Source organism: Geotrypetes seraphini, chromosome 8 (genome assembly GCF_902459505.1).
Source record: "Geotrypetes seraphini chromosome 8, aGeoSer1.1, whole genome shotgun sequence".
Lineage (NCBI taxonomy): Eukaryota > Metazoa > Chordata > Amphibia > Gymnophiona > Dermophiidae > Geotrypetes > Geotrypetes seraphini.
In genome coordinates, this window is record NC_047091.1 from 9,627,300 (window position 1) to 9,652,243 (window position 24,944).

Consider the following 24,944-nt stretch of genomic DNA (forward strand, 5'->3'; position numbering starts at 1 on the left):
TCAACCCTTAGTTAGGATCTGCGTACTGATAGCCTTAATAATGTATGGTGACAAACTATTTTTAAAATTCTAGTTTCCAGCTTTTTTGGGGTTTTTTTTTTTCCCTATTCACCTGTTTTGTGACGGGAAGACTTTCACACTTCAAATTCACGTTGTGATGGATTTTAGTACATGGTGCCCAGTTTCAAGTCTCTCCGGGAGGCAATAACTAATTTAACCCCATGCATGACACTCCCAAGTCCTAGAGGGCTGCCAACAGGTCAGGATTTTTGGATATCTCCAGTGAAAGAGAGATTGGCATACAATGGAGGTGGCAGTCAAGCAAATCTCGTTCACACACATTCACTAGGGTTATCCTGAAAACCTCACCTGTTGGCAGCCTTTAGGGATTGGGAGTGAAGACCAAGGAATTAAGCAATAAAGTACGGTCATAAGAAATAAATCATTTGGAACAATAAGTGTGCTCTATAAAGTCGAGGCGAGTGTACTCTTTGTTCATGCTGGTGATTTGAGGTGCTAATGTGTCTGCTGTTGCCTGCCCCTGGCGGAATGGGTCGATCCATACACTTCCAATAGAACATTAAGATCCGCTGAACAGCATTTGCTGACGATTCCTTCCCTTACAATTATTAATACTAGACGACAATTGATCTTTTCAGTCACGGCCCCCCAAACTTGGAATTCTCTCCCTAGCCACTTAAGGGAAGAACCCAATATGGAAAAATTCAAGGGCAAACTAAAGAGCTTTCTCTTTAAAGATGCCTTTGTAAATTAATCATTTAGTCTTCTATCTAATTTTATTTTTTCTCTATTATTTTATTGAAGTAATTTTTATCTTCCCTCTCCTTATGTATCTCCCTTATTTGTTTCTATAACTTTTAAACAAATTGTAACTCTTATCCATCTCCTCCCTTATGTTCCTAGTTTCGTTAAATTTGTGAATAGTCTCGTTAGTCTTAGTTTTGTTATTTACTGTATTATTCCCATTATTTTGTAATTTTATTATTATGTACATCACTTAGAATTTAGATTAAGCGATTAATCAAATTATTATTAAACTTGAAACTTGAACTTGATTCATCGTGGCCAGTTCATTGCGGGACGTTTCATCGCAGCCATCATCCATCTTTGGCCCCGTCCTGCAGAGTTCATTGTGGGACGTGGGCTGCTGCTCGTTGGAGCAAGGAGAGCCATTTTCTCTTCTGTGGGAGGGCAGAGTTCAGTGGGGAGGGCAGGGAGGATGCCATTCCGCTGCAGCGACAATGGTGACGCTGCTTTTGGGGGCAGGGAAGGAGTTCTTAGGGGGTAGGGTGAAGATCATGGGAGGGGGCAATTGCCCCCCCCCACCACATAACCGGGAGGGGTGCACTGGAGATGCTGCAATGGGGAGGGCAGGGAGGAGAATCGGATTCATCGTGGCCAGTTCATTTCTCTGAAAGTTATAACTTGGTGTTTTAAAGTATCCCTATGATTCTCTGCCTTAGAAATGAAGGAATCGCTATTAAAACCCAAGCGAGGGGAGACGTGTATTTATTCAGTGATACATTACCCAACAACTGTTTATTGTATGTTCAGATTGTCTGAAGCTGTTAGTTGAGGCCGTGAATATAAATTAGCCCTGCACTAATAGCATTAATTAAAGACGAATGAGTCATTGCAAATGTAGGACATGAGCCCCCCCTCTCGGTTCTGGCTATGGAGATAATTTCAAGAGTCTTGTGGTATTTGAGGTTACTGGATATAACTGGCCCCATTTGCCTGACAGTATATCACTCCAGTTATCCACTGGATCTACTGTATGTGCACTCTGTTTATGTTTGAATATTTTTATTAAGAGCTTATTATAGTACATTACAATAATGCTCTTCTCTCAAAACCCGCCTCTTCCAAGACCAGGATCCTAATGCCCCTTCCTAACTAAACAACCCCTCTCCCCTCTACATCCTTCCCTCACCCCCCCTGGAAACTTTTGATCAATTTGATATTGAACCGCTTGTAACCCCGCTCAATTGATGTTGATGTGAACCGCCTAGAACTCTTCCGGGTATGGCGGTATACAAAAATAAAGTTATTATTATTATTATCATTATCATATGTGATTGGTATAGGAATACCTCTTATTTTTCAATCATTTATGTGTTACATTCCACGTCCTTTATTATAAAGCCTAATATTAGGCTCTCGACAAAGTTTTCAAAGGCAAGGAGGTAACACTCCAAATGAAGATCAGACTTGTCCACGCACTCATGTTCTCAGTGGTCAGTTACGGATGTGAAAGCTGGACACTACGGAAACAAGAGAGAAAAAAAGATGGACTCATTTGAGCTTTGGTGTTGGAGAAGGATTTTTGGCGTGCCGTGGACTGCCAGAAGAACTAACAAATCGATTCTGGAAGAGATCAAACCGGTTATGTCACTCGGAGACCAAATGAAGTTACGACTGTCTTATTTTGGTCACACCATCAGAAGAGAAAGATCATTGGAGAAGGACGTCATGTTTGGGAAGATCGAAGGAACCAGGTGAAGAGGGCGACCTGCAATCAGTTGGCTGGACATGGGGATGACGCTGGAGGACCTTTCTGGACTAGCACAAAACCAATTTCTTTTTAGGTTCGCAATATATCAAGTCGTTAGGACTTGAGCACAAGTTGATGGCACTTAACAAAAATAGCAACAATGTTTAGCTAACCCGTTCCTCCTTTTACCCAAGGGGAGAAGTTTAGAACAAACGCCAGGAAGTTCTTTTTCACACAGAGGGTGGTGGATACATGGAACGCGCTACCGGAGGATGTGATAAACAGGAGCACGCTACAGGGGTTCAAAGAAGCTTTGGATAGGTACTTGGAGGACAAAGGGATTGAGGGGTACAGATAAGAGTAGAGGTAGATTATAGGGATGGGATTAGAGGTAAGTTATAAAATTAATCAGGGACCACTGTTCAGGCACTAGGCCTGATGGGCCACCGCGGGAGCGGACCGCTGAGCAGGATGGACCTCTGGTCTGACTCAGCGGGGGCAACTTCTTATGTTCTTATGTTCTTAAGGGTCCGATTCCTTAGACAAGGGAACTCGCGCCCACTTTCCCTGCCACAGATAGTTCTAGAGTTCAACGTTAGAAAATCTTTACCTGTGAGAAACAGGTGAAGCATTTAGAATGTATGTGGCAATTGTCCTATAATAATCACATTAAGTTGATCCTATCCATTAACAAAATAAGATGGGCTTGTTAAATTCTCGACTGAGTCTGAGTGCCTGCAGTAATGGCCAAATATTCGAAATATATTCACTAGAGGTGTTGCAGATCCATAGGGAGATGGACCCCCAGATAATTAAGGGTGTACTATGCACTGTTTTTATTAATTTTTCCATTAAATTTAGCTACTAGAGGGGCATAATCAAAACTTTAAAACGTCCAAAAACCTGCCTGAGTTGGCACTTGGACGTCCATATAGCAGGGATGTCCAAGTGCCGATAATCAAAACAAACTTTCTGGATTATCAGCAGAACTTTTAAGCTGCTGTACATCCAGAGTTTAAAGGGGTGTGTTGGGAAGTGTGTTATGGGTGGGAATCGGACAGGATTCCACCTGGACATCCTGAAGCTATTGTATCAAAGCTTTTCCAGGACATCCTAGGCAGAACTTACATCCCGGGACATAGATCAAAGTAAAACAGGTCTTACCTTAGTTTCAGAAAACTTCTCAAAACGCACCTCTTCCGCGAACAGGTCCCTTAATCCCCCATGCCCCCTGCTTCTCCCCTTTCCTAAAGCGCACCTTCTCCGCGAACATGCCTTTTAATCCCCCTTGCCCCCTGTTTTCTCCCCTTTCCCACACTCCCCGTTCCTTCTGCTCCCCTACTTCCCCCCCTCCCCCGACTTTATCTCTCTCTCGCTATCTCATACCTTCCAACCCTTCCTTCTGTATTACCGTTACCTCTGCTAAATCTCTATCAAAGAGTTCCCACCCCCCCTCTTCATTGCCTATAACTTTGTCAAAATTTTGTAAATCCGTGTGTCATCGCGGACCTTAATCAACGGATGTGAACCGCCTAGAACTTTATGGGTATGGCGGTATACAAGAATAAAATTATTATTATTATTAAATGTCCCAAAGGTGACTGTATGTTTCACTGCATTTTTTGTGACATATGCTTTTTCCCTTTTCTACCATGGACCCCTGATGAAGGTTGTCCGAAACACGGACCGTGTTGGGTCCCCTGTTTGGTAAAAAGGTTTTTAATTACAGTTTTGTTGTCACAATAAAGTTTGCCTACATCGTTGTACATATCTGCAGTTTTGGTTTGTTTGTTCCTGGTTGGTTTTTTCACTGCAGACAATGTTGGACCCCCCCCCCCCCCTTTTTTCCTTTGGGTTTTGTTGCTCCACATGTTCATCCTTAGGGAGCGTAAGCCTCTATTTCCAACTTTCATCACTGTCTCTAACCCTTGTGGAGAGACTTGAGGGATATTCCCTCTGCAAACCAGAGGCATGTATTGGCATGTTTACATTCTGTAAATTTAAATACATTTCCAACTCAAGACTTTTCTTTCCTCTTATGCAGGCTGTGCTGTGCTTGTGTATGTTTATAGCTCCTGAATTAGAAAATACTATTTATCTACTCAATTCAAGTTGGAGAGTTGACAATTTTTTTTTTTTTTTTTAAATAGGGAAGCTCCTTTAAGCTTGGCAGTGCCGCCCGGCTCTCTTCTCCTTTGCCAGGCTGTAGACAGGCAGCTCTCATGTTTGTGAATAAAATCCTTCCCTCTTTGGTTTATAAGAAAGCTAAGCCCTGCAGTTGCCAGGCAAGTAAGCACCAGCATTAGGCAGCAGAGCTTGACGACCCTGTGGCGTTTGGGGTGTTTCATTTGCAAACAAGTCGTACCAAAATTATATGATTGCTCACAGTGGGTGGTTAAGTAATAGGAACTCCCATATGGCACGACGAAAACCATGCTAGTGACAAAATGGCAGCGGGAGCAGACGAAACGCTCACTAAAAATATAAATAATTAACTGTGGAAATGATTATACGATGAATGGTTTAAAAAATACAACTTAAATGGCTGCACGCGTGTTTGATATGTCGAATGGTGCTTAGATGGCGACTCCGGCTGTGAAGAACTGGGCAGGCTTACACGGTCTGTGTTCCGTATATGGCAGTTCAGTTTAGGGTAAATTGAGGGTGGGGGGCCCTTGCCAATTTTCCCCTTTCTTAGTGGGAACGAATGCTGGGATTCTGAAGCCATGAATCTTTATTTGCAATTAGATGGGGATTTCACCCTGTTTGATATCTTCTTCAGTTAAATGTGGCAATGGGCTGATGAGGGAGCCATTAGCATATCTTGTTTGTTTATTTATTCATTTCCTCCCCCATCCCCACACACACTTTTTACTAAGCCACGGTAGAGGTTTTTACTGTGGCTCGGAGCACTAAGGGTTAGATTCACTAAGCAAATTGATCGCGACCCCGACCCGATTCACTCACCTTGTGGCCGATCCGATTCCGATCCACGCATGCAAATGAGGGTAAACGACATGCAAAGTAGGAAGGACGCGATTCACTAAAAGAAACGATTGATGGGGACCAGTCGCTCACGACCTTTCCTGCTCTCTGACGACCTCTCCTGCCCCGACTCGCCTGCCCTGCTCAGCCCCGACTCATCTGCCCTTCCCTGCAGTGCGAGCCTGTGGTTTTAACCCGCAGGTTTAGTATAAATCTGTTTTTTTTAAATTAAAGAAGGTCAAACATACAAACGAAAAAGTACAGAGCTTATCACCCACAATCTGGTTGACGTATACTGGAAACAAGTGGTTGACGGAGCACATCAGAGACAAAAAAGGCAATGAGTACAACAAAGAATACACGGGCAGGGAGAGAGAAAGAAAGAAAGGGGGCAGAGAGAGAAAGAAAGTGAAGGGGGGCAGGGAGAGAGAAAGAGAGTGAAGGGAGGGAGAGAGAAAGAAAAAGTGAAAGGAGGGGGCAGGGAGAGAGAAAGAAAGAAAGACAGATATCTACAGCAAATATATCCCAAGCCTCAGAACCCCTCCACCATCTCCCAACCCACCACCCCCTTTCCCCCAATAACAAGAACAGAGAAAGAGAATATTTTAAAAAAACCAAACAAACCCCAAAAACCATCCAGTACATCCAAGGTGGGAGGACAGAGCAGACATTAAGCAGAAGCATAACATTCAGGGCTGTGGACTCTGATGAGCCCCAAAGGATCAGAAAATGAACCTCCTGAGGAAAAAAGAGAAAAGAAAAAGGAATAAAAAGTAAGAGGAGAAAGAAAGAAAGAAGAAAAAAAAAAAAGGAGAAGGGGGCGGAGGCGTAGAAAAGCCGGGAGGAGGCCATAACCTGCGAGTTTAAAGCGGGTTACAACCACAGGCTCACGAAGTAAAAATAACAGTCAGCTAAGTAAAAAAAAAAAAGTAACAACAGCTCTGCCGGGCACAAAGGGCCATCTACAGTCAAGGAAGATGGTCTGCGCATGCTCAAGGATCACTCTCCAGCGATCCGTGCGGTCGTTGAGGGGGCGTGCCAATGATCGCCCCCCCCCCCCATTTGCTTGCAGGCCTTTAGTGAATTTGTCGGCCTGCCTGCAATCGCCCACGGAAAGGAAGGTTAGTGAATCTAGGCCTAAATACTCTGAAGCTGCTTTGATGCTCATAGGAAGTCTGCGAACGTCGGAGCGTTTAGCGCTCCAGACCGCAGTAGAATCCTCTGCCACAGCTTAGTAAGGGGTGGTGGTGGTGGCTTTATATTTATTTTATTTAAAAATAAAATCTACCAGTTCGCTACATCTACCAGTTCTGTGCGAGTTACAATAAAAAAAATGAATAATAAAACAACAACAACAACAAAAATTAGCAAAACCAGACAACATAGTAACATCACAGCATCTAAGAAAAAACAAGTACAAATTTCAATCATATAATTCACTGACAAATGCAATCAAAAAGGAGTGTCTTCAAATGCTTTCTAAACTGTAAAACCCCAGGCAAAATTCTGACCTCTACAGGTAGAGCATTCCTAACGTGACCATATGTCCCGTTTTAAACGGGACCATCATGTTTTTAGGTAGCCTATCCCTATGTCCTCAAGCACAGCTTTGAGGCGCCGAAATGCCCCATGTTTAGAAAGAGAGCAACCCACGGTAACAATTTAAAAAAAAAAGGCGCTCTGCATGGGGACAACGGGATGCGACTTTACAAGCCTCCCCTCCCCCCCCCCCCGATGCTAATTCTGACATCGGAGTGGAAGTTCCAGGCCAGCCAATCACTGCCTGGCCGGCCCAGAACTTCCTCTCCGATGTCAGAATTGATGGGGGGGGGGGAGATGGAAGGCTTATAGGCCCTCCGCTTATAAAGTCACTGCACGCACCTGGCCTGTTGCTGCGTCAGCGTCAGGAAAGCAGGAAAAAATTGGTGGCGGAGGCTTGGAGAAATCGTCGGCTTGTGGGGGTGGGGCAGGGAGAGAGAAAGAAAAAAAGAAAGAAGGGGGCAGGGAGAAAGAAAGAAAGAAAGGGGGCAGAGAGAGAGAGAGAGAAATAAAGTGAAGGGGGGCAGGGAGAGAGAAAGAGAGTGAAGGGAGGGAGAGAAAGAAAAAGTGGAAGGAGGGGGCAGGGAGAGAGAAAGAAAGAAAGACAGATATCTACAATGTTATTACTTTAAAATTAGTAGATGTCCCGTTTTGAGGAAAAAAATAAATGGTCATGTTACACATTCCACAAATAAACTCCCTGGATAGAGAACATGGAATGCTGGTTAATAAGACGTTTCACAAGTTTGAAAAAGATTTGACTTCCAGTAACAACTTATCCTCAGAACGCAAGGAGGGGGGGAGGGGAGGGGGGGTGAAGAATGATATTGTTGAAACAAAGAAGCCAAAACAGATGGAACCGTTGTCATTTAACACCTTATAAATCAGGCATAACACCTTAAACTTGACATGTGCTTGTATTGGCAAGCAGTGCAAATCTCGAAGGATAGGTATAATGTGCTCTGACTTGGACACACTGGCAATAAGCCTAGCAGCGGCATTCTGAGCCATCTGCAAAGCCTGTATCATGTATTTTGGCAAACCAAAGATACAGGGAATTGCGGTAATATGACAACCACAACAGATCAAAAATAGCCAATAGAGAGAGGAGATGCAAATATTAAGAGCTTTAGCCAATAGGGAGAGACAGAGATAATGGTTACTGCGGATGGGCAGATTAGATCGACCATTTGGCCTTTATCTGCCATCATGTTTCTATAACCATAAAGCTCTATGACCTCACAATGCAGGTGTAAAGAGCCTTAGCCTATAGGAAGGGGAGATGCAAATGTTACGAGCCTTAGCCAATAGGGAGAGAAAGAAATAATGGTTACTGCGGATGGGCAGACTAGATGGGCCATTTGGCCTTTATCTGCCATCATGTTTCTATAACCATAAAGCTCTATGACCTCACAATGCAGGTGTAAAGAGCCTTAGCCAATAGAGAGAGGAGATGCAAATATTAAGAGCCTTAGCCAATAGGGAGAGAAAGAGATAATGGTTACTGCGGATGGGCAGATTAGATCGACCATTTGGCCTTTATCTGCCATCATGTTTCTATAACCATAAAGCTCTATGACCTCACAATGCAGGTGTAAAGAGCCTTAGCCTATAGGAAGGGGAGATGCAAATGTTACGAGCCTTAGCCAATAGGGAGAGAAAGAAATAATGGTTACTGTGGATGGGCAGACTAGATGGGCCATTTGGCCTTTATCTGCCATCATGTTTCTATAACCATAAACCTCTATGACCTCACAATGCAGGTAAAAAGAGCCTTAGCCAATAGAGAGAGGAGATGCAAATATTAAGAGCTTTAGCCAATAGGGAGAGTCAGAGATAATGGTTACTGCGGATGGGCAGACTAGATGGGCCTTTATCTGCCATAATGTTTCTATAGCTTTTTTCCTCTAAAAAGCATTTTATTTTTTAAATAATCCAAATTAATCCCACACCCCCTTTTTCAAAGCCACGTTAGGCTTTTTTATTGCTGGCTGTGGAAGTGAAAGCCCCGATGCTCATAGAATTCACCCAGTCTCTCCATTGCCCCAGATTTCACATCTAGATTGTAAGGCTGCCCAGACAGATAGGGAAAATATTCACAAAAAAGGCAATTAATAAATCCCAATAGATTTTAATACTTAACCTTGTAGCATGTTAGCATTAAATTTCCCATGGAAAGGCCTGGTTTCAGAACTGTGGATAAAACATCCCACTTTTTTTTTTCCCTGTGCGCCTTTCTTTGAACTTAGGGTTATCAGATTTCCTCTTAAAAAAAAAAAAAAGAGGACACCTGGCCCCACCCCTTTCATGCTCCGCCCTCAGCCCCGCCTCCACATGAACCTTGTGCCTCCTTCCCCGAGGTCGGGGGCCAGATCTGGAGGGCCTCTTCATGGACGTCGACGCGATGATGTCACACACATGCACGTGATGTCATCGTGTCAACGTCTGCACACGCGCAGAGGACATCCGGACACAGCCCCGAGCTCGGGGGCCTTCGGAAACCTGGACAAACTGCCGGGCTTTGGAAATCCATCCAGGCGCCGGGACAAAAGGTCACGGTGTCCACCGGTTGGGAGTGAAATCCCAGTTTTGCATTCCATCGTGGAGCATTCACACGTTGCGTCGTTTCTTCCTCTGTTTTTAAGAACATAAGAATAGCCTTACTGGGTCAGACCAATGGTCCATCAAGCCCGGAAACTCGTTTTCACAGTGGCCAATCCAGGGCAAAACCCAAGGAGCAGCAACATTCCTTGCTACCGATCCAGGGCAAGCATTGTTTTCCCCCCATGTCTTTACATAACATAACATAAATTTATTTTTCTATACCGCCTCAATCAAAAGAGTTCTAGGCGGTTTCCACAAAAGAGAAAAACTGGACAATCAGCGAAATACAAAATAGTAATAGTGAGAATACAACCTATTAGTTAAAAGACATTAAAATATTTTAAGTTAATACAGTAAAATGATTATGTTGAGAATAAAAACGCAAATTAAGAGATAAATTTATCAATTAATGCTGTCTTAATTTATTTTCTGAAAGCGCCGTAGCACAGCATGGCTCTGCGAATATAGTTACCCAACCAGGACTGTTGTTTGCTCGCTTGAAATACAAGCAACCTGTCTAAATAAGACCTGAGTTTACAACCTAAAATCTTCGGGGATACAAATAAGTTACAATTCCTAGTTCCCCTCACAGGGTTATATAGCACAAAATGAGATAGCAAGTAAGAACATAAGAAGTTGCCTCTGCTGGGTCAGACCAGAGGTCCATCGCGCTCAGCAGACCGCACCCGCGGCGGCCCATCAGGTCCATGACCTGTCAAGTGGTCCCTGACTCACCCTATAACCTATCACTACCTCAATCCCTGTATCCTTTAGGAATTTATCCAAACCTTCTTTGAATCCCTGCAGTGTGTTCTGCCCAATTACAACCTCCGGGAGTACGTTCCATGTGTCCACCACTCTCTGGGTGAAGAAGAACTTCCTGCCATTGGTTCTAAACCTGTCCCCTCTCAGTTTCTTCGAGTGCCCCCTAGTGCTTGTTGTTCCCCGCAGCCTGAAGAATCTGTCCCTGTCTACCTTATCTATGCCTTTCAGGATCTTAAAAGTTTCTATCATGTCTCCTCTAAGTCTCCGCTTTTCCAGGGAGAACCGCCCCAGCTTTCTTAGCCTTTTGGCATATGAAAAGTTTTCCATACCTTTTATTATTTTCGTCGCACTTCTCTGGACCCCCTCAAGTAGGTGCCTATCCTTAAACTAACTTAAAACAAAGGCATGAAAATTTAGACATTACTCGTGCCTCCACTGGCAACCAGTGCAATGATCGGTAACAGACTATGGACTTTTCCTCCAGGTTTTCTTAAAACCAGCTACGCTATCCGCTCTTACCACATCCTCTGGCAACGCCTTCCAGAGCTCAACTATTCTCTAAAAGTGAAAAAAAAAAAAATTCCTCCTATTGATTTTAAAAAGCATTTCCCTGTAACTTCATCGAGTGTCCCCTAGTCTTTGTAATTTGTGACAGAGTGAAATATGGCTCTAACCGTGGCCAGTCACAGATTTTCACGATAGAACCCTCTTTCCTGTTCGTCATTCCCAGACGCAGGACTTGGCTGTCCCTACGCCTGACTGGCTAACATGTGTTAATAAACACGTCCGTGAGGAATTTGCCCTTCTGTGCAATATGTTACAGCTGGCACAAGAACTGGAGTGGTTGGGGAAAACCAGTTCTCCGGCTTTTATTTACCTTGTGTTGCATTGACATAGTCACCTCCCACACAAAAATATTTGCAGGGCCACCAGTAAGAATAAACATTAGAACTATTTCGCTCGCCTTTGGTATATCAGTGTGCCATATCGGTGAGTCACTACTTGTACGCACTTCCTTTATAATGCACATGGCGCGGCAGAAACAAATGTTAATCCATACAAGAAAACTAAACTCTTTAACTATGTGTGCTTCAGTGTTATCTGGAAGCCAGCTTTTAAAGCAGGTGGATCTGGCTTCTTTTTCAAGGGAAGGTCGCATTTATTGATTGGGATTTATTAAATGCCTAATTGATTGTTCGTGAAAGATTTCTCAATTTTTTTTAACCAATGTAATGAGGTTCCAATCTCTGTATCTTTGTTCCATAAGTGGTGGTGGTGTTTAATTCCAAGTAGAACATATGATAGCATTATAAAAAAATGGTGTGATGAGTTGGGGACTCAAATATCACTTCAAGATTTTAGTCAAGCTATCATCGATTGCCTAAAATGATTAAGGGCTATGTTTGAAGGGAATGTACGTGTAGAGTTTTGCATAGGGCATATTTCTCACAGGTACAAGCATTCCATGCAGGTTTAGTTAATTCTCCCATTTGTATTAAATGTGAGACAGCTCCGAATGCATTATCTCATGCATTGTGGCAATGTCCTCTAATGAAGTCTTTCTGGTCTGCCATGCTATTATGGGATTGTCAATTAATGGAGTCTCCAAGGGGGGTGTTATTTGGCAAAGCTGCTGCTTGTGGGGTATATGGTCAAGGTAGATGTATTTTATTTCAAAAGGCATGCATGATTGGTCACAAATGTATTTTGCAATATTGGTTACAGAAAGATCCTCTTAGTTTTTGGCATTGGAGGAACCAACTCCATCGTTTAATTTTATGTGAAGTTAGGGATGTTTCTAAGTTTCCAAGACGTACATGTTTCTTTTGGAAAATTTGGGACCCATATATCCAAAATTTTTCCTCTAGAGCACGAAGTATGATTATTAATATTTTACATTGAAGCTTTGGAAACATTTATAACATTGCAATACTTGGTAATATGTGTCATCTTCCATTCGGGTGAGGGGGGGAACAGGGGGTACAGGGGTAGATTGAAATAAGTCATATAGAAATGTATGTTGAAGGAATGATAAATTTCATATTTTATTATAATTTGATTATTACTTCAATACAATGTGATTAGGGTAGAGGGGAAGGGGGAAATGGGGGAAGGGAGGTGGGGGTAGTAGGGGGGTTGATATGGGTTAAATGGAAATATATTTCGGAGGAATGATAGAAATATGTATTCAAATATCATAATTGTGAACCTATTTGAAATGAAAATCTATTTGGATTATTTTACTTATTTCCTTCAATAAAATGTTATAAATGAAATGCTTTTTCATGAAGAGATTTTCCCCAAAGCAGTTTACAATATATTGAATAGTAATCGGATACTTTTAATTATTTCCTCCGCCTGCACCAACGGTCTCACAATCTAACTGTGGTACCTGGAGCAATGGAGGGATTAAGTCAGTTGCCCAGAGGAGCAGGCTGGGATCAAACTCACAACCTCAGGGTGCTGAGGCAGCAGCTAGGCCGGTGTCCGGTCAAAGGCGCGCCGGGACAAAGGCGCGCCCAGACAATTGAGCGCAGCGTGCGCCGCCGCGCTGCTCTAAATTACTGTTTTTAGCGCTCCGACGGGGGGGCGTGGGGGGGAACCCCCCCACTTTACTTAATATACATCGCGCCGCGTTGTGGGGGGTGGGGGGGGTTGTAACCCCCCACATTTTACTGAAAACTTCACTTTTTCCCTGTTTTTAGGGAAAAAGTTCAGTTTACAGTAAAATGTGGAGGGTTACAACCCCTCAAACCCCCCATAACGCCGGCACGATGTCTATTAAGTAAACTGGGGGGGTTCCCTAACAAAACCCCCCGTCGGAGCCCCTAAAAACTGTAATTTAGAGCAGCGCGGTGGCGCGCTTGCGCGCTTTTGTCTTTCGCGCCGTTGTCTATGAACCGCTAAGCCACACCTCCATTCCAATGAAAGCATCTGTTGGAAGGTGAATCTAAGTCTTCTGGGAACAAAGAAATACCTACTATAAATATTGTACCTGAATCATCAAATGTAACTTGCTTTAGGGTTACAATAGGGCTCCAGAAAAAGGAGGACGGATTGAGACATCCGGGTTTTACTTCCATTGCTGCGAGAGGTCCTGGAATGGAAGGGGTAAGCGGCAGAGCAGATACAAAGATCAAATGCCTTTTAAATAGTGAACATGCAGCGGCAGTAGAGCAGAACGTGCACCCTACACAACGGAGGCCCGCGCGCTTCCGCTCTGGAGCTGCGAGCCATAAAATTGGCTATTATACGGGAATAAAGGCTGAGGCTGAAAGCAATGGCGGTAAAACCCGGATGTCTCAATCCATCCTCCTTTTTCTGGAGCCATAGGGTAACCCTAGCCCCCCCCCCCCTTACAAAACCGCAAAAGCATCTTTTTTTAGCACCGGCTGGCGTGCTAAATGCTGTGCGTTGCTCCGACGCTCATGGGGAACTCTACGAGCATCGGAGAAGCGTACAGCATTCAGTGCGCTGGCTAGCACTAAAAACCGCTTTTGCGAAAGAGGTGGCAGGTAGCTTTATAGCCAATCATTTTGTGGATTAACGAGCAGCTAGATTAGCGATGAGGCCTTGCCCCCCAGTGAGTGTAAACATTTTTGCTTGATTTTTTTTCGCGGCAGAGGAAATCGGCAGAGAAGGGCGCGAAGCAGCGTGTTTATGGTGCTGCCTACGCCGCTGGAGCCGGGAGGTGACGGAGAGGGCAGGGGGGTGCTAGCGGCTGGCTCCGCAGGTGGAGAGCAGGGAAGGGCGCGCATGCACACTTGTCTTACCTCGCTTGAGGCCAGACCATAAGCCGCGAATGCGCACTTCCTATGGGTCGCTACAGCTCACGGAAAACCGGCGCACGCATAGGAAGTGCGCATACGCGGCTTACCGTTTTATTATACTAGATATTGCTGTATTTTACTGATGCAATTAGCTGGATGTACTTTTGATGGGTTTTATTATTCTTTTGTCTGTTGTGAACCACTTTGGGTTAAATTCCTTTAAGGACGTTGATGTAGAAATATATTAAAATATCATGGCTCTAACCGTGGCCAGTCGCAGTTTCACTGAAGTACCAAACAGATTTTCATAATAGACCCTCCACCCCCCCCTTCCTTGTTTGTCATTCCCAGATGCAGGACTTGGCTGTCCCTACGCCTGCCTGGCTAACACGTGTTCATAGACACGTCCGTGAGGAATTTGTCCAAACCTGTTTAATCGGCATGCTAGATGATTTTACCGCATCCTCCGGCAACAAATTTCACAGTTTAATTGTGCATTCATTTAAAAGGAATTCAAGAAATTAGTTTTCAATCTGCTACCTATTAGTTTTATGGAGTCCTCTAGACCTGGTATTATAAGAGAAAATAAGCATTTCCTATTTCTCTGTTCCATCCCGTTCATTTTATAGGCCTCTATCATATTCTCGGTGTCGTTTCTTCTCCACGCTGAAGAGCCCTCCCCCCCCCCTTAGCCTTTCTTCATAAAGGAGTCATTTCATCCCCTTTATTATTTCTGTCACACTTCTCTGTTCTTTTTCTGCTGTATCTGTTTTTGAGATGAAGTGACTGGAACTGCACCTTGGACCTATAAAGAGGCTTTATGATACATTCTCAGATTTGTTCTGTATTCTTTTTCAAATCATTTCTAACATTCTGTTTGCTTATTGACTACTGCCGCATTCTGAATTGAGGTTCTTGATAAATTGTCCCCAGCGACGTCAAGAATTTTTTTTTCCTGGGTGGTGACTCCCGCGTTGTAGGATTAGTTTTTGATATATGCATCCTGATGAGACCCAGTGATCTAAGTTTTTATCAGGAATATTCATGGTAGATATTCTGGAAAGCTGAATGGCCACATAAGAACATAAGAAACGCCTTCGCCGGATCAGACCTAGGTCCATCTAGTCCGGCGATCCGCACACGCGGAGGCCCAGTTAGGTGCTCCTTATTGGAGACCCGGATTTCCCGTATCCCCCGATGTGATTTGCAAGAAGGTATGAATCCAACTTGCGCTTGAAACCCAGAACGTCTCTGCCAACTGGCCAACTGGATAAGTTTGGGGAGCTCTGAGCTGGGTATTCCAGCTCCTGGTGATATTGAGTTGGTGGTACAGGGCTTTGTAAGAGAGAAGACACATGAAAAACAAATGAAAAAGCAGAAATCAGAATGCACTGAATTCCGAGTGGAAAATTGAACTGCTTGGTTGCTTTTTACTCAGTCCTTTTAACCTACCAGAGTCACTGGGATGGATAACTTTGGGTCAAAGGAAAATAACATGACACGACTATATCTATGGGAGGTAAATTTTATAATTAATAAAACACTTCCACATCAATAAGATGCATAATGTCAGATGGTATATTGATAACACAGTGCATGCTGAAAGTCAATTTTCAAATGGAGGAAAAAGCCTCAGACAAGGGCCCTCCCACCTCCACAGTGGTGGAATAGCGGTGGTGGAGCGTTCACCTCACCGGCTAAAAAAAACCTCCTTAAAATGAAACAAGAGCTGCATCTTACTGATGTGGAAGCGTTTTATTAATTACTGTTGGTTTTCACAACATCTGAGTCTTTTTAGCCAGGTAAATTTTATAAATACTCACATAAATGGTCTCAAGAAATTAGGTTCCGAAGGTGAATCAAAAATTAAAGGTAATTTTTTAAAATTACACGATAACCGGAACAGAGCTAGCGAAATGCAATAGTTCGTCCATGCACAGTGCAGCGCTCGGCCTTTAGTCATGTGGCAGCCACGAGGTCAGAAACATGGACGCTCCACTGCAAGATTTCACCCTCGAAGACCAACGCGCAGTAGTGCGTTTTCTTCGGGCAGAGGGAGTGAAGCCAGTGGAAATTCACGGTCGGATATTGACTCAGTATGGACATAGCACCACGAATCAACGGAAGGTTTATGAGTGGGTACAAAGGTTTAAAGCGGGAAGAAAACCGACCAAGGTCGTTCTGGTCACCCATCAACGTCGTGCACACGAGAGCACATTGACAGGGCGGATGCCTTGATTAGAGAAGACCGATGGATAACAGTGTCTCAAATTTGGATATCGGCTATGGATCTCCATTTGCCAAAATGCACGAAGTCTTGGGATAGAGGTGAATCTGCGCACGATGGGTTCCCAAAACAGCTTACTGATCTGCACAGGCAACACAGCATGTGGAGGTTGTGACCCGGTTCCTGAGACGGTATGAAGAAGATCTGAATATTCTGGAGAGAATTGTCACCGGCGATGAGACATGGGCGCGTCACTTGGACCTGGAGAGCAAAAGACAAATCATGATGAATTAGAGAAAGTGGCGCTCACCTGGCTTTGGGAGCAGTCGAAAAACTTCTCTGCGGGAATGCAGGAGCTAGTTGAACGATACAACAAATGGGTCAAGTTTCAAGTTCAAGTTTCAAGTTTAATATGTTTTTGATTAATCGCTTCATCTAAATTCGAAGCGATGTACAATATGATAAAATACAATGTAAAAACAGAATCATAGAAGATAATACTAACAAGGTTAAAAAACAAATTTGACGAAACTGGAGACAAGAGGAAAGTATGGGGAAAAAGTTACATTTTAAATAAAAAGAATAAACATAAAGGGAAAGCACATAAGGGAGGGATAATGATAATAATTTTAAAAAGATAAAATTTAGTAGGAGAGTAAAATTGGAAATGAGACTTGAAAGAAAACTTTATAAAATTCTCATGATTATTTAAAAAAACACTTAGAAGCATAGTTAGTTTAAGAATGCGTCATTAAATAGGAATGTTTTTAGTTTACATTTAAATTTTCCTAAATTAGATTCTTCCCTTATAAAGCTCGGTAGAGAATTCCATGTCTGGGGTGCAGTGACTGAAAAAATAAACTGACGACGCATATTTATTATTTTTAGCGATGGGATCGTTAGAAGATGCTGTGCAGCAGATCTTAAAGTTCTGGGGGCCATGTGGAAAAGTGATATAGTCAATTGCTCACAGTTACTTCTATTAAAGTCGTTAAATGTATTTTGCCTTTATTTTTTTGATTTACCCTGGTTTTAAGAAGGGTTTGGACAATTTCATGGCGGAAAAGTCCATAGTCTGTTATTGAGAAAGACACGGGGGAAGCCACTGCTTGCCATGGATCGGTGGCATGGAATGTTGTTACTACTTCAGATTCTGGAATCTTTTGTTACTCTTTGGGATTCTGAATGGAATTTTGCTACTCCTTGGGTTTTGGCCAGGTACTAGGCTACCATGAGAAAGGGCTACTGGGTTTGATGGACCATTGGTCTGACCTAGTATGGCTATTCTTATGTTCTTACGTGAGCCAAGTATAGGACAATTAAGTCATTGTAGCATCACTGATGAGGTTGGCTGTGAGGCACTGTGGAATGAGGTATTATGACATCACAATCTTAGCTCTGGAATGTTGTTCTTATTGGGGTTCCGGAATCTTGCTACACTTTGAGATGCTGGAATGTTGTTACTCTTTGGGTTTTGGCCAGGGACTAAGGACCTGGATTGGCTACCGTGAGAACGGGCTACTGGACCATTGGTCTGACCTATTAAGGCTATTCTTATTTTCATAGGTGCAGTTCAAGCCAGAGTATTATATAGTAGGGGGTGAGACTTAAGGCAGAATGGGGAAGAGTTGGGATTTAAACACTGACTTATGCACATGTTTGTGAGCTCATATCAGGAGATAGGGAGCATGAACTTCATAGACCCCTATACAATAACACCTTTATAATATTTAAATGATCCTCAGGACCATCACTTAAAGTTCAGTTAGTTTCATTACTCTAAGCTTTATGTGGTAAATCGTCATCGGGTTAAAAGCGTATTCATTTTAATATATTTAATTTATTTTAAATAATTAAATCATTTTTAACTTTTTCATCAAATATGCTTTGAGTATATTGATACTTAGCTTGATTCATGTGGTCTAAATCGGGGACATATAATTCTCCAACATGTTTCGCTGATAACTTTTTCAAGGTGAAATCCCTCAGATTCCAGTCGCCAGATTCATAGACCACATGGATAATTTAAATGTTATAAGGGTGTTATTGTATAGGGGGTCTATGAAGTTCATGCTCCTTATCATCTGATATTCGCTGTGGAATAACCCCAATACTATTATTGAATAGATTGCCAGAGTTTTGATATAACCTTGAATACATCATGTTTGTGAGCTGGCATGATATCCTTACCTTGAAGGTCATTACTGTTGCAGCTGGATTTGCGTTAATAATTTATGCAAATACATAGGTGCCACGTTTCTCTATAAAATAGTGCCAAAATGGTCATTTTTCTGCAGACTTGGGAGCTGTGTTATAAATTACCCTTAAAATGCTACAGCTTTCACATTTTCTTTTTTTCATTTTTTTTTTTTTATATTCTTTATTCATTTTCAAAATTACATTAAGTGTAAAATATATTCATTCACAGTAACAATAAATATATCACTTATAAACAATCATTGGTACATTATATAAATTTTTATCCCTTCCCCTTTCCCATCCCTCCCATCCATATCTTCCATTATTATATAATATATGTAATAATAAAAATACCCCCCTCCCTATATCCTGAACTGATAATTAAAAGGGAAATAATTTTACTTAATCCTTACAATATTTTGTTAATGGTTTCCACACATCCTGAAACTTCTTAAAGTATCCCCTTTGTAAAGCAATAAATCTTTCCATTTCTTTTTTAAATTATTATTATTTCTTTAAATTTTGCCTTAGCAGAACGAGTTCTGTCTCCTGTAAGGGCATTAAAATTGTCTGCTCTTGGGATCCATGAAAGTTGGATGCCTAAGTCATATTTGGAGAGATGGTGGCTGCCTTTAAACTGAGTTTCACTGGGAGATGAAGGAGAGCCAGGAGGTCTGTGTTTTTGACCCGGAACTGATAACGCATGCTTTAGCAACCTCAGTCTTTATTCCCGTATAATGGCCAATTTTACGGCTTGCAGCTCCAGAGTGGAAGCACGTGGGCCTCTGTTGTGTAGGGTGCATGGTCTGCTCTACTGCCACTGCATAGTTACTATTTAAAGGGCATTGATCTTTGTATCTGCTCTGCCCCTTACCGCTTCCATTCCAGGACCTCTCGTGGCACTGACCTTCTACCTGAAAGAGGGTCACCCAAACAATATTGTGGCTCAGGTGACCTTACCCCTCCCTTTTTCCATCCCTTCCGACCTCTACTTTACATTTAAATTGCGTTTCAGCACTGCTGGGACCCCGGAGCAGCACCTTCCCCTGCAGAATCGAGAAAGCAGGTCTTTATTAAAGAAAAGGCTTTGGAAGTGCCTTGCTGTATTACTGTCTGAGCAGCTCCACTGGCGAGAGCCGAGAATAGATCGGTCTTTTAGAGAGCTTGATGGTCACTTGGCATTTTCATTACTTCTGCACCTAAAGGATTAGTGGAGTTTCAACACCTCACCTTTCTCTAGATGTCCTAGTCTGAGTTGTGGTGGTGGTGGTCTGGGTGTCAGGTCAAAAGCGCGCCGGGATAAAGGCGCGTGCAGACAATTGAGCGCAGCGCGGAGGTGCGCGCCACAGAAAATTACTGTTTTTAGGGATCCGACGGGAGGGGCGTGGGGGGGGCGTGGGGGGAACCCCCCCCACTTTACTTAATAGAGATCGCACCGCATTGTGGGGGCATTGTGGGAGGTTGTAACCCTCCACATTTTACTGAAAACTTCACTTTTTCCCTGTTTTTAGGGAAAAAGTTAAGTTTACAGTAAAATGTGGAGGGTGTTCCCTCTAAGCTGAGCAGGTGTCCTCCAGCTGCATTGCTACCACTAGGGGGTGGAATATTTTCAGTCGCTAAGGACAGGTATGTTCCCTGGAGTCCTGCAGAACTTGCATGTCCCTCACAATTGAAAAATGTGACAGTAAAACAGCACCCTCTATTGGTGAGACTGTGGGTGGAGGACTCCTGCTCAGCTTAGAGGGAACAGTGCGCACCCCCCAAACCCCCCACAACGCCGGCGCAATCTCTATTAAGTAAACTGGGAGGGGGCTCCCCAACAAAACCCCCCGTCGGAGCCCCTAAAAACTGTAATTTTCTCAGGTGCGCGCCTCCGTCTTGCGCTCAGTTGTCGGTGCGCACCTTTGTCTTTCGCGGAGCTGTCTATGAACCGGTGGTCTGTAGTCAGATTAGCAGTCGCAAATGTTATGCCACCTCAAATGCCTTGGCAGCACTTGGGTTCTGATTTGTGATGAGAACAGAGGCTAAGCTGATGCGTGGAGCTCTGTAACCTGCTGCTAGATGGAGTTGCCAGATGTTCACGATTCTGTTAGAAGGTGATCTCTGGGTGTTCAAATATCCCTAACGAATATGCATTATTAGGAGTAGTAACACAGCACTTAGATGTTCATTGAGTAAGTGATATAATTTTATTGTTAGCTTATTTAATTGTGATTGGTTTGTGTATTTGATATTATTAAATAATAAATATAATATATTTGAAAAATAGCTTCATCACTAATAATAAAACCCTAAGCGCGCATGCGCACTCCTACCCTGCGTGATCCGTGCTCTGTAGCTCCGTGGCTTCGCATGCGCAGTAGAAGGAGTCAGTGGTGGTTTCTTCTGCGCATGCGGAGGAGCCTTAAGCAGGGATGCACGGAGGTGACTCCCCCTCCCTCCCTCACTCCATCTAACACAGCGCGGCCCGCGGTCTGGCCGGCTCCCTTACAGTCCCTTGCCAAAGTTATTTTTAAGTTCAAAGCTGCCGCCGCGGCTCCTCTCACGAGCCGCACCTGCGTCGGAAGCCTCTCTGACGTCATGTCAGAGAGAAGGCTTCCGAGGCAGGCACGGATCGTGAGAGGAGCCGCGGCGACGGCTTTGAACTTAAAAATAACTTCGTCAAGGGGACTGTAAGGGAGCCGGCCAGAAACAAACAGAAATGCTGCTGCACAGGGAAGTGGGGGAGGGGAGGGAAATGCTGCTGGTGAGAAAAGGGGGCTGGGGCTGGAAGCTGAAAGGGAAAAGATGGGAGAAGGGGGCGGGGTAAAAATGGGTTTTGGAGCTGGGGCTGAAAATAGGGGATATGTGAGGGAAGGAGGCTTTACTAGCACCCGTTAATGTAACGGGCTTAAACACTAGTTTGTAATATTATATTAGCTGCTTGAAGTGAGTTACATTTTTGTTAACCCTGTATTTAATATTTAATGAATATGCATGAGACATATTTGCATGCCTGTCACCTCTATTGTATGCAAATCTGCCTCTCTAGGGGACAGGTTTAAGAAACACTGATCTTGAATCTTGTAGCTAGGAGATTGCAAATAATCCATAACTTCATTTCTTAATCACAAAACTGCAACACCGGTCTCTTGGTGGGCCACAAGTATCGAGCCTACAAAGGACCTGGGTTTCTCAGGGTCTAGGACCAAGCTGGGCTACTTGATTCTGCAATGCTACATGGAGGTCACGTTCTACATAGCTGGTTCCCGTGGGAGTCATTTTTCTCCTAAAAACTTATTGTAGTCTTGCATCTGATTTTAAATTTTACTTTAAAGCATTTATCCATATATTACTAGGCAGGGAAAAACAAGACTTAGCAAAAAAAAAAAAAAAAAAATCAGTCATAAATGATTGTGTATTATAAATAAATGATTACACGGTTGCCAGCTCTCAAAACAGTGTGCCATAGTGGTTAAAACTAGAGAATGGAACAGGGACAAATTTTTCCCCATCTCCGCGGGAACTTATTTTCCCATCCCGGTGAGTTCTTTTCCTGTCCTGCCCCATTCCTGCAAACTCTATCCTCAACTGCACAAGCCTCAGACACTTTAAAATCACAAGTAGCAACATTCTAGAGCTCAGACTGTGATGTCATAATGCCTCATTCCACCAATGCCTAAGCTCCGTCCTCATCTGCACAAGCCTCAAACACTTTAAAATCCTAAGTAGCAACATTCTAGAGCTCAGATTGTGATGTCATAATGCCTCATTCCACCAATGCCTAAGCTCCGTCTTCATCTGCACAAGCCTCCAACACTTTAATATCACAAGTAGCAACATTCTAGAGCTCAGACTGTGATGTCATAATGCCTCATTCCACCAATGCTTAATCTCCGTCCTCATCTGCACAAGCCTCCAACACTTTAATATCACAAGTAGCAACATTCTAGAGCTCAGACTGTGATGTCATAATGCCTCATTCCACCAATGCCTAAGCTCTGTCCTCATCTGCACAAGCCTCAAACACTTTAGAATCATAAGTAGCAACATTCTAGAGCTCAGATTGTGATGTCATAATGCCTCATTCCACCAATGCCTAAGCTCCGTCCTCATCTGCACAAGCCTCAAACACTTTAAAATCATAAGTGTTTGAGGCTTGTGCGGTTAAGGCAGAGCTTACAGGAATGGGGCAAGGACAGCGACAGCGATAAAACTCACGGCGACCGGACGGAGAAATTGAGTTCCTGCGGGGAAGGGGAAAAATGTGTCCCCCCCGTGTCATTCTCTAATTAGAACTACAGCCTCAGCACCCTGCTCCTTGTGACCAACTTATCACCTAAGGAAAAGCAAAGAAAGAAGGACTTTGTGATACATTTTGTAGCATCAGCTAAATATTTTGGCAGTAAGGCATTTAAAGCTTAATAAAAAAAATACAGCCAAATTTAAAAAGTACTCGTCCCTCTACCGGGAGCCAATAATAAAGCGTTATATGTTTGTCTTTTGACCATTTAAAAATCAACCTAACTGCTGAATATTTTTAATCCTCCACCGCCCCGGGCGCATTAGATAGGCAGATAAGGAAAAATGCTTACTTACATGATTTGTAACCTGTTCTGAGCTTCTTTAGGACAGTGGTTCCCAACCCTGTCCTGGAGGAACACCAGGCCAATTGGGTTTTCAGGCTAGCCCTAATGAATATGCATGAAGCAAATTTGCATGCCTATCACTTCCATCATATGCAAATCTCTCTCATGCATATTCATTAGGGCAGTGGTTCCCAACCCTGTCCTGGAGGAACACCAGGCCAATTGGGTTTTCAGGCTAGCCCTAATGAATATGCATGAAGCAAATTTGCATGCCTATCACTTCCATCATATGCAAATCTCTCTCATGCATATTCATTAGGGCTACCCTGAAAACCCGATTGGCCTGATGTTCCTCCAGGACAGGGTTGGGAATCACTGGGTTAAAGCAGTGGTTCCCAACCCTGTCTTGGAGGAACACCAGGCCAATTGGGTTTTCAGGCTAGCCCTAATGAATATGCATGAAGCAAATTTGCATGCCTATCACTTCCATCATATGCAAATCTCTCTCATGCATATTCATTAGGGCTAGCCTGAAAACCCGATTGGCCTAGTGTTCCTCCAGGACAGGGTTGGGAATCACTGCTTTAGGAGGACAGCCTAAAAAAAAATAAAAAATCAAATGAATAAGAGGGGATGTGCAGGTATGATTTTCCAAACTGTGCTGAGACGGGATCCTTCCCAATCCAAGTTTCAAGTTTATTTTTGACTTATCGAATCGCTTAATTTAATTTGCTAAGCGATTGACAGATAAAAAATAGATACGTCAGATCAATTATAAAAGGATACATAAATTTAACACATTATCATACAAATTAATAAATAAAGTCATACCAACTAACAGACACACAAGGAAAGAAAGGGTAGAACTACAATTGTATATATTAAAGAAAACATAAATGGTAAAAATACAACAGGTAGGGGAGAGAACAGCGAAATAAAAAGGTAAAAAAAGAAAAAAAATTGATAATAATCCTTAATTAAGCTCACCTACCTTCAGATAACCTTCCCCCAAATGACTCACCTTAACACCTTCCAATTAAACAAATACCATCAATAGATTGTAACCTACCCTCTCTAACTGCATTCCATATGTATTTTTCATACAGTTCTTCACTGTCAGTTTAATTTCCATCCTATAAGTTCACATAGAATTTTTCTTTTTTCAACCATCTTTATTTTCTCTTCTTTATTAATTTCCAGGTACTTTAGTTAGATTGTGAGCCTTCGGGACAGTAAGGGAATTTTTTTAAGTACCTTCTTACTTCTCATTTATAATCTTAATGTATATTTTCTTCAAACCGCTTAGAACCTAACGGATGTAGCGGTATATAAGAAATAAATTACATTACATATCAAACGCATCTTTAAAAAGGAAACTCTTTAAGCTGCTTTTAAACTGTTTCAGATCATTTTCTACTCTGAGATACTGGGGCAAACTGTTCCATAATTGTGGGGCCATTACAGAAAAAATGTCAGGGCGACGAGTTCCAATGACTTTTAGTGACGGAACGGTCAGAAGTTTTTGATCAGTGGATCTTAAAGAGCGTGATGTACTATATGGAATGAGTAATCTATTGATGAATTGGGGTTCGTTTGTAGTCAATGTTTTAAAAACTAAAAGCAAGATTTTAAAAGTAATGCGATGGGCAATAGGGAGCCAATGCCACTCAATCAATGGTCAAATTTTTTGCGGTTGTGTATTAATTTGATGGCCGTATTTTGAACTATCTGAAGATGTTTTTTTTGCTCTTTTTGGGTGACATTTATTAATA

General features: G+C 42.8%; 1 protein-coding gene across 1 annotated transcript in view; it reads left to right on the plus strand.

Moving 5' to 3' along the window:
• The window catches only part of PTPRU (protein tyrosine phosphatase receptor type U), a 489,953-nt gene that overhangs the window by 141,957 nt on the left and 323,052 nt on the right, over positions 1-24,944 (plus strand). The window lies entirely within an intron of this gene.